The sequence below is a fragment of the Montipora capricornis genome, chromosome 7 (genome assembly GCF_036669925.1).
Source record: "Montipora capricornis isolate CH-2021 chromosome 7, ASM3666992v2, whole genome shotgun sequence".
Classification (NCBI taxonomy): Eukaryota; Metazoa; Cnidaria; class Anthozoa; order Scleractinia; family Acroporidae; genus Montipora; species Montipora capricornis.
The window spans coordinates 28,896,138-28,906,137 of NC_090889.1; the positions used below are offsets into that span (position 1 = coordinate 28,896,138).

General features: G+C 41.6%; 1 protein-coding gene across 1 annotated transcript in view; it reads right to left on the bottom strand.

Moving 5' to 3' along the window:
• Window positions 1-10,000, bottom strand: part of LOC138056793 (dynein axonemal heavy chain 6-like) — a 158,195-nt gene that overhangs the window by 108,853 nt on the left and 39,342 nt on the right. The window lies entirely within an intron of this gene.

Genomic DNA, 10,000 nt, shown 5'->3' on the forward strand with positions numbered 1-10,000 from the left:
GTGAAGCCAAGCATGGGACGCACAGGAAAAATGCTTAATCAGAGTTTAACAAATATATTAATTGGAAAGGAGTGAGTGAGTGCCATCTGAGGGCCTCCTATACTTCAGGGCCCGGTTGTTCGAAAGCCGATTAACTTAATCCAGGATTAGCAAACTTTGGTTTGCTTTTTTAACTTTTGGGTGAAAGCTTCTTTTGGTTATTTTTTTGGTTTTCAAGCTTGACTTCGTCTAATGTAAATTTTTGCCAAATATCAGCGTTGTACAACATTTGGGAGTAGAGAAATAAACTCGTTGGTTAATTTTTAATCTGGGATTAGCGTTAATCGGCTTTCGAACAACCGGGCCCAGAGATTTAAAATCTTGAGATTTTTTTTCATCTGGATCCCCACCCCTCTTTCCACGATCAACCCGCCAGCTTCCCCTCCCCATCCCAAAAAATGGACCCACCCCCTGTAGCCCAGCAGCTCATTCATTGCCAGTGAGCAGAGCTGAATTGATTATGTTATGCACACGCCATCGTGCTCGAGTCCTGGTTTTTAGATACGCCATCTTTTATTGCTTTGTTTGATCACATTCCTGTTCAATCAACCCCTTGCAACCAATTTAGGTGTTGAGTTTGCTGGCCTTACTGACTGGCGTGGTGGTAGCGACTTCCCAAACCCTACATGTGTATTCACATCAGATACCACTGAGCAAGCTCAAGCAACAGGAAGTTCGTTGGCAAACCGATCGTACCCTAAACAACCAAGTGGCTACAATGAGCACTCACCAGGCACCAAAGCAGTGCTTGGGTTGTGCCAGGTGCCTCACAGAACAACAAAAGGTGAATTTTTGGGGCTATTAAGTGCTCGGACAAAAAGCAAATTACTGTCCAGTGATTTTCCGAAATACAATAGTCAGGAAATCAACATCCATCAACTTGGAGTGGCATACTTCATGTATTCGCCAGCACTACGGATTTCTGGTAACTGGTGCACTATTTTCTGGACTTTGCTGATATTCACTTGGAGCCTAATGAACATCCAGAGGACCTCTATCAGAGGTTTATTGCATCTCTAGAGGACATACTCTTCAAGACTAATGGAATTTTCCACCATGGCGAGGCGGTGACTGAAGATGAGGTGCTTACGCCAACCCTTGAAAATTCCATCAGGTCCACATGGCTCAGGCTTGTGCACCTAGAGTCACCCAAGTTCGTCAAGCAGCAGTATGGGATGGAGCTGTGATCGCACTCCTTAGCGTCAGTAAAGCCTGAGATAACGCAGGCCCTCTCTTCATTTCTTGATTAGATCCATGCTGATGATAATGCCAAGATCATGCGTCCTGCCACATGCAGTGCCCCTAAAAGCTCAAATCCTACAAAACTAGATAATTATAATTATTTAGTTGGAACACTTAGCGAATGGTCTAGAATCATCGTGTTACAAGACCCTAGCTTATACCACGAGTGACGAGTGTCACATTATCCGCAAAAAATGACATTTTAATTAGTTACGTTAAAGGACCACTCTTCTTTCATAATAAAATTAAATTATTGTAGCATTGATTATTTTATCGCATGATCTTTACAAATCTGTTCTTCGGGTAGGCGTACAAAGCTTTACTCATTTTTATTTCATTTACATCAGAAGGTATCCACTAGATTAGTCTTTTCCTAAAAAAACACTTACTCAGTTGCAAGGAGTCCATCACAATGTTAGGAGCTATTGGATAACTTTCGCAATTGTTTCAACTGTAGCAAATTTGGAGTTTTTAGCCTTGGAGTCAAGATCAGACATAAGTCACGCTTGTAGACCTTGTACATGTGGTTCGTTTTACCTTCTTTTTCCTGCACAGAGTCTTATCGTAGTTTTTGTTTCTTCTGACATAAAAATCACATGTTTCCTTTTAGTTTTAACCGCAAGTGCTGTAAATGGTCGGACTAGCCTGATTTTAATAAACGCATTGAATCTTGCTGACTGCCTAGTACTTCACTGTGATTAACCTGCATCGCCCACAATTCTATTGTCTTTCGCGACATGTACTTGCAGTGCCCAGTTTTTCAACGGGCGGCATAACAATTTGCATATTCACAACAACTCGGCTGTGATTGGCTGGCAAACTTAGCTTAGGGAATACTCGACTCTCTACGCCCACTTCAACTCCTGTCAATCAAATTTAGGATGTGTGAAGTAAAATTAAGTGGACCACAAAATCAAGTACACCATTAAGAAGAAGAAAAACTCTCCAATCAAACTCGTATTTCCACTTTCCTTTTCCGATTGAGTTTAATTGAAATCTGCTAGAATGATTACACTGGTTTGTTCTTCACTTCACTTTCGGAGACATTTTCACACCCCGAGCATTGGAAAATGTAAAATTTAGCCTTATTTCTGCTTCGCACTACCTTTCTCAACTTTTGAAAGAACCCGGCACTTTGTAGTCACGCTGTTTGACTCGACCGCTCAATGCAGTCTTGTAGTCTGAAAACTGACTGCGATCGCAGAGATACAAAGTTTTGTATATTTATGATTGCAGTCGCAACGATCGTAACGATCGCAGATTGTATGGTTTCCATTTGATCTCAATGATCGCTGCGCGCTGCGATCGCGTTGACCCTTGCGAAAATTGCAATTATATCAAAACCAGGCTTTGATGATCAGGAAGAGGTATCTTTAAGTAAGAGAACAGAAGAAAAATCAAAAAGTTGCTTGTGTTTAGTACAGTACATCCTCGGAGACCCAGGGGCAGATCGCGGAGGCAAGGGAAAGTCAAAACGTGCGAAAGAAAATGGCGACGAAGAAAAACATAGTGGGGCGAGAAGAGCCCCTGGGGACAAGTTCTTACCAGACCAGTTCCAAACAGCAGAGGTAATTCTCAATTCTGATTGGTGCCAGAAATTCTTTGTGTTTTTCTGCCCAATCAGAGATCAGCAGGCCGTGAAGTCGTTTCGTGTCTTCTTACACGGAAATCACTTGTTCGCCATACTCGCCTTGGTTTGTTTGGCAAGGTTTTGCTCGAGGAGAAAAGTCTCACAGCACAAAAATGAAAATGTACAGGAAATCGTTCGGAATATCGGCGGAGAATTACGCTGAACCTTTCGCAGGTATCATTACAGCATCGTATTTCCAAGTGTGCGAGATTTTCTTAATGATGTCCTCCCCGATTCACCTAACAAAATAGCAGCGATTACTTTTGATCTCCTTTTCTTAGTCGTGGTATTTCTCGATTTCTTGCATCAATTGCTGTGGCTGAAATTTTGCTGATCTCCAGAGAAAACGTTTGCTTCTGAATGCTGCCAAAGTAACAGCTGATGTGTTCTTTAATAGCCTTGCAAAGGGCAATACCCAGGCTGTGCAAATGTGCTGGCAATTCCTTTAAGACAATGTTACTTGGATAATGGACAATAATCTGAACGTGAAAAAAGATTAAAGACAGTTGCAAAGAACACAGGAAAGAGATTGTGAGCACTGTAAGTTGGGCTGTCATTAATGTTCTCAAGCAACATTAATTTTGCTCTAAGGAAATTCTTGTTTGCTATTTCATATTTCATACAAAAGTTTGTTGTGTGTTCGACAGTAATAACAACAACGGAGTCCTGAGGTTTCTTAAACAATGCTGAAAGAAATCTTCTCCAATAGTAAAACGAGTTTGGATCCATGTAGTACATAATCTGAGTTGTACCTCTGCAAATATAAAATCTTAACCTTGTGTGACAATAAGCCGGAGCACTTGGCTGAACATCTGTTCTGAGCCAGTCCTAAAGGATAAGGATATGGCATCTTTTGTAAAAAGTTAAACTAAGTAATTTGCAAAAAACTTGAAACTTAAGAATATGCCATTACAACAATGGCAAATGTCATTTTCTAGTGTACTGTCAGTATAATAAAACATGTGTTTCTACATCAACATACAGTGTGTGTATGTATACAGAATTATTGAAATTGTGTATACCTTGACAGATATTCCTTTGCTTGATTTTGGAAAGCAGTGGCAACTTGATTTTGGTGTTTGGGTGCTTTCCTCATGGTGATTTTTTAACTCACCAGGACAATACATCACTGAGGATGGTGGAATTGGCTTAATTGGTACATTTTCAAAGGGAATTCTATAACCTTTTTCCATGTCACTGTGAAAAGCAGTTTCTGCATCTTGCCTCGGTATCAAAGGATAAAGGGGATGTCTCCTTTTCAACAAGTGCTTTGCTGAAATGGCAAATGACGACTTTTTTTTTCTAGATTGATTTCAGCCTTTTGTGACAAGTGTCGCACAATGCACCAGAAAGACCATCATCTGCCTGGACTTTTAAGTTTGATCGAAAGCCTCTTCAAATATTTTCAAAAATTTACCATAAAGGTTTCGCTGTCTCTGTTTGTTAACAAAAACGTAAGAACGCACTCGACAACAGGCGTGACTGAACTGTTTCTTTCGGTTGGCTCATCGTGAACAATATCGTGAAGAGAACACGAGCTCGATAGCGTTTAATTTAATTCGGCGCGCATTGAAATAAAGTCGTGCTGCGTGTGGCCCGTGCGATCAAGAATTTCTCGAGATTAGCAAAAGTTATTGCCACCACAATTCATGTAAGATTTCTAGAAATACCTCGACCAGGATAACGGGGCAGAATAAAAATAATTGCCAGATCAATTAAGTAATCGCTGCACTGCTATTTTATTAGGTGAATCGGTGAGAACATCTTTAAACAAATTTCGCACACTTGGAAATACGCTACTGTAACGATACCTGCGAAAGGTCCAGCGTATTTCTCCGCCGATATTCCGAACGATTTCCTGTACATTTTGTGCTGTGATTGAGACTTTTCTCCTCGAGCAAAACCTTGCCAAACAAACCAAGGCGAGTATGGTGATCAAGTGATTTCCGTGTAAGAAGACACGAAACGACGTCACAGCCTGCTGACCTCTGATTGGGCAGAAAAACACAAAGAATTTCTGGCATCAATCAGAATTGAGAATTACCTCAACTGTTTGGAACTGGTCTGGTAAGAACTTGTCCCCAGGGGCTCTTCTCGCCCCACTATGTTTTTCTTCGTCGCCATTTTCTTTTGCCCGTTTTGACTTTCCCTTGCCTCCGCGATCTGCCCCTGGGTCTCCGAGGATGAGTACAGTAGAACCTGTATATAACGGCCACCCTCGGGACTTGAGAAACTGGCCGCTTAATACAGGATCACTAAAAATACTCAATGGGCATGGTCTAATGTCAATTTTAATGCGTATCATACAAAATATTTTATTAGGTTGATATTCTTGATATATTTTTTGTAAGTTACTGTACTGTATTTCTCTGACTAACAGTTCACAACAAAATATCTGATTCCGTCATTTCATAGTTGTTTAATGTGTATAAATAATGGAAATGTTTCTAATTAAAAGTAGCACTATATAGACAAGAAAACTGTAACTGTAGTAATAGGGTAGGAATTACGAAGTCTTAAAAATTTCAGAGATGTACGTCTGGGGCTTCAGCACTTGAACCTTTTGTTTGCAGAGCAAATCGACTTTGCGGGCATTGATAGCTATTGGAGCGGCTTTAGACATTTCTCGCCTTTTTGACAGCCAAATTATCGGCCGACGTTTTGTAAAACAATTCACTGTTGATTCATAATCTGATGTGGCTCACTTGGAAAAGTTCTTTCTACAGCTTAATTAAGTATGACAAACGAACTTCTTCAAAGAAAGAAAGGTGAGGGACTTCAGGTTACTGCAAAAGGGTCTCAAAATCTTGCAGGAGGACGAAGACTTCATATACTGGTGGCAATTGCATATGGAAAAGGAGTTATCTTGAAAGAAACCTATGAGAAAATGAATGCTGCTTTTTTTTCGCAGTTTATAAAAGACAATTTTAATTCATGCTTTACTCAAGCAGGACCAAAAAGAGATGGAAGACGTTTATTTGTAATGGATAACGATCCCTCACAAAACAGCAAAGCTTCAGTTAGAGCTATGGAACAGATTGAAGCTGAACACCATAAAATTCCGCCTCGTTCACCAGATCTCAATCCTATTGAAAATATTTTTCATGTTGTTAAAAAGAGTTTAGCTGAGGAAGCAGTATCGTGCCAAATAAGATTTCAAAAACAGAGTACTTGATATGTTTGCTAAAATCGAGGTCAAGTTGATTGACAAAACTATAGAGAGCATGCCAAAACGTATTGAAGCTGTATTGGGTTCAAAGGGGTACAGAACAAAGTACTAGAGTGACTATTTCAATATTGTAAACTGTAGCAATGAATGGATAATGTCAACAATAATAAATTATGTGCAGAATAAAGCTGAAGGGAATTCTTCCAGTACACTGGAATTGGTTAATTAGATAAAATGTAAGAGCTGGTTTACATTTCATTAGACAGCAACAGTTCTCGCCAAAATGACACACAGTGTCACGAGCAGTTTTTGCTCAGATTTCCTAAACTGTTCGCATTATACTTATTGCATGCAAGGCACGTAATTATCAATGATTTTTTTCTCAAAATTATGTATCAAGTTCACATGTTTTGCATTTTAAAAGTGGATTTTCAACAGTACTCACTCCCACTCTAAAGAAATAATATAAAGCATTATCTAGTTTACCCTAAAGGTTGCCGAGTACTGTTGGAAAACCACTTTGAAGTTACCACTTTTAAGTAAAGGTATAAAAAAATAAATAAAATGTTACGTTTACCTTACATTTGCACTTTCTTGGTTCCAATATATCAGATACGTTTAGGTAGACAAGCCATTTTCAACCGAGTACTGTGGCTTCTCTTACCGAGTAGTGTGACTTTGACGTCATGACCTCAACCATCTCTTGTAAACAAAAGGAGATTGCACAAAGATAAACACCAATTACTTGCTTGTCAAAATAAATCTTGCAAAGCAGCTTGCACAAGGGACTAAATTCTCTTGCTCACTCTGAGGTATCTGTCACCAGAAATGGAACAGACGCCAACGAACTTCCATTATCTGTGTGTTCACGCGATCAACGATGGCGGCTTTAGACTCTTCAAAGCCTTTGCTGACGTCAGACGTTACAGCAAGCCTCAGCCCTCGCCGAGCCCAACATAGATTCTGTATTACGCCACATCACTCAGTGGAAGCACCTAATCATCACTGACCTTAACAAGCGCATTTTATCAGATACCTCTTTCACAGAGCTCCATGAAGTATTGCAGTGTTGCCACTCCCTTCAAGGGAGTCCAAGTGTACATACATGCCCAGCTCTGAGACTGCCCTCAAAGAGCTTACTGTATGTGCTGTGTGCTAGGTGATCTACTAGAAGAAGGCACTGTGATGAAGTTAGCTGATGACCTGTACTGTGGTGGTGGTACTCAAACCAACCTACTCAACAACTGGGAAAGAGTCCTACATGTATGTGCACTGTACCAATGTAACCTTCACCTATCTCTATCCAAAACCATAATTAACCCTCAGTCTAAAACAGTATTGGTTTACAATGTACATCTGGAATGCAGGCATCCTTAAAGCAAGCCCTCATCGCATAGCCATGTTAGCATCCTGTCCAGATCCCAAGACAGTCAACCAGTTGAGATCATTTAGCGGTGCTTGTAAGATTTTGTCCCAAGTTGTACCATGTTGCTCTGTACTCTAAGCCCCACTCGACAATGCTATCACTGGCTGGACTGACTTAATTCAATCCTCCTTCCATGAACCCCAGAGTGCAATTTCCGAGAGTCGCATGATAACTCTACCCAGGCCCCATGATGCAAAGCTATGTGGCACCCAGTCCACATGGTTGCCTTGTGAGGTTGAGGCCTTATCAATCATCATCACTAGTAGGCATGCATTCTAACTGACAGTAAGCCATGCGTACAAGCTTACAAAAAATTATGTCAAGGAGAGTTCTCAACAAGCCCCACAGACGCAACCTTTGTGTCTACATTCAGCCGCTATCAAGCATCTGTTAGACACGTTGCTGGCACCGCGACCCTCCCATCAGGCTTTGCCAGCACCAATGCCCCTGCCTGCGAAGATCAATAATTGTGCCAAGTATGTTCCTTTAAGCAACGCCTAGATTAGTCTATTTTTTGCAAAGAGTGCCCATCCAAGATCTCCTTAACGGCCTCAAGGAACTAGCTGGCCAGCATGGCTCTCCATCTAGTTCGAATGCAATGATCTCCGGTGTACACATGCTCATCTTAAGCAAGGCACCAGGCCATCCAAACAGCTCAAAAACATCAAGGATGTTAAACGCCATCTGAATGTGGCCACAATTGCCAGGCATGGACTACTCGTCATCAAAGGCACAGACCCCTTGTCACCTGCTTGCAAGAGTATCATCATTCCACGTCAAGTTTTAGATGGCCTCCTGACTGCGTTCTATATTCAGTTATGTCACCATTCCGACCATCAACTGAAGTCAGTAGTGAAGCCCTATTCTTTTGCCTTGGATATGGATAACGCAATCAGCCACGTCCCACAAGGCTGCCAGGTCTGCGCTTCCCTCCACCAGCCATACCAGGACCGCATTGAGCAGTGCTCAAGCCCACCTACAGATGTAGTGGGAGTGGCAATCGTCGCAGACGTTGTAAGCGCTCGCGTCAACTCATTCTAGTGCTGAGGGAATGCACTAGTCTTTCACTCTCTCCTTGCTCCTTGGAGAAGAAGGACATGTTTCACTCCACAATTGGCTCATCCAGCTGTACATACTGATGAGTCCATTAGACGGCCCACACGCCATTATTCGCACTGATCCTGCACCTGGCTTTAAAGCCCTTGTAGATGACGTGCTCTGGCATGTCACCAGATAACACTTATTCTAGAGATTGGTCAATCGAAGACCTACCGGTTCTCCACTGAACAGAAATATATAGTTCCTCTCTAAGGGAGCCAGTTTCAGGTAGCCAAGTCTCTTGTAATGCAGCAATGTTGTTAATCACTGCTGTTGTTCTTGCATCTTCAATTTGCTTTGCTGCGCCACAGTAATATGTCACACATTACGTCATGCATTAGTTATGGTCCCAAATAACATGGCATGGAAAACGCCAGGGAAAAAAAATTCCAAGCCGGCAAAGGAATTGCAAAATTTTTCTGGTTTATGGTGACCAAAAAAGAAGAAACTCTGCCTCCCTGCACTGCCAATTGAGGCAGGCGACCTGTGGCAAGAAAGAACCTCATTGACCGGGGGCTGTGCAGTTTGAAGTTGGTGGTGGCTTTCCAACGAGATGCTATGACCTCTTCCATTGTCGGACGTGACTCCTGGTGCCTACTCTATACCAGTTGAGTATTGGCTTATCACTAGTAACTATAACAAGTTGCAAAAATAGTGGAGACACTTCACCTTCTTGGGGCGTTATTAATTCCCCTATTATTTCTCACACTGCAGCCCCCCCCCCCTCCCTTATCAGTGTTGCTAGCAAGACAAAAAAATGTTGGAAACTTAAGCAGTCAACATTGAAAGGGGGAGAGGGGAGAGGAAGTGGGAAAGGTTTAAGTTCTAGAAACAGCGGGCATTGGAAGCTAGAAAAGGTGTTTTTTAATGAAAGTGTCTCAACAATTTTGCAACTAGATGTAGCTACTTCCCATGTTATGGGAAGTGTTACTGCATGTACCTGTAAATTTTTAAAGGCAATTTTACTGTAATGCAAGTAAAATGTAGTTAATGGATCGTGACGATATTATCTATAACCCTCTCATGGCGGCTCTGTTTTCAATGTAGCGTTTGTGCCATCTAGTTGCCAAGGTCAGCAAACACTAAGAATTTATTGTATTCTCGCTTTGACCTTCACAGCTTTGTTGTTGCTAGCAGGCTAGTACAATCCACGGCATTGGCGCATTTTTCAAAGTTCTATAAAAGCATGTGAAAGCTATTTAGAGATCACTTACAGTATGTTCTGTTGTTCAGCGCAGTTAGCTCTCCATATATTAGTGTGCTTTACGATTTGGTTTTTTCCCTCCCTCCCTCCCTTTGGAGTTGAGATTGGGCCTCGTTGTCTGTCAATAAACTCAGGACACTCTTGTGTGGTGCAGTTAAGACTGCGCAGCGACTTTCCCCAAGATTATTGGCT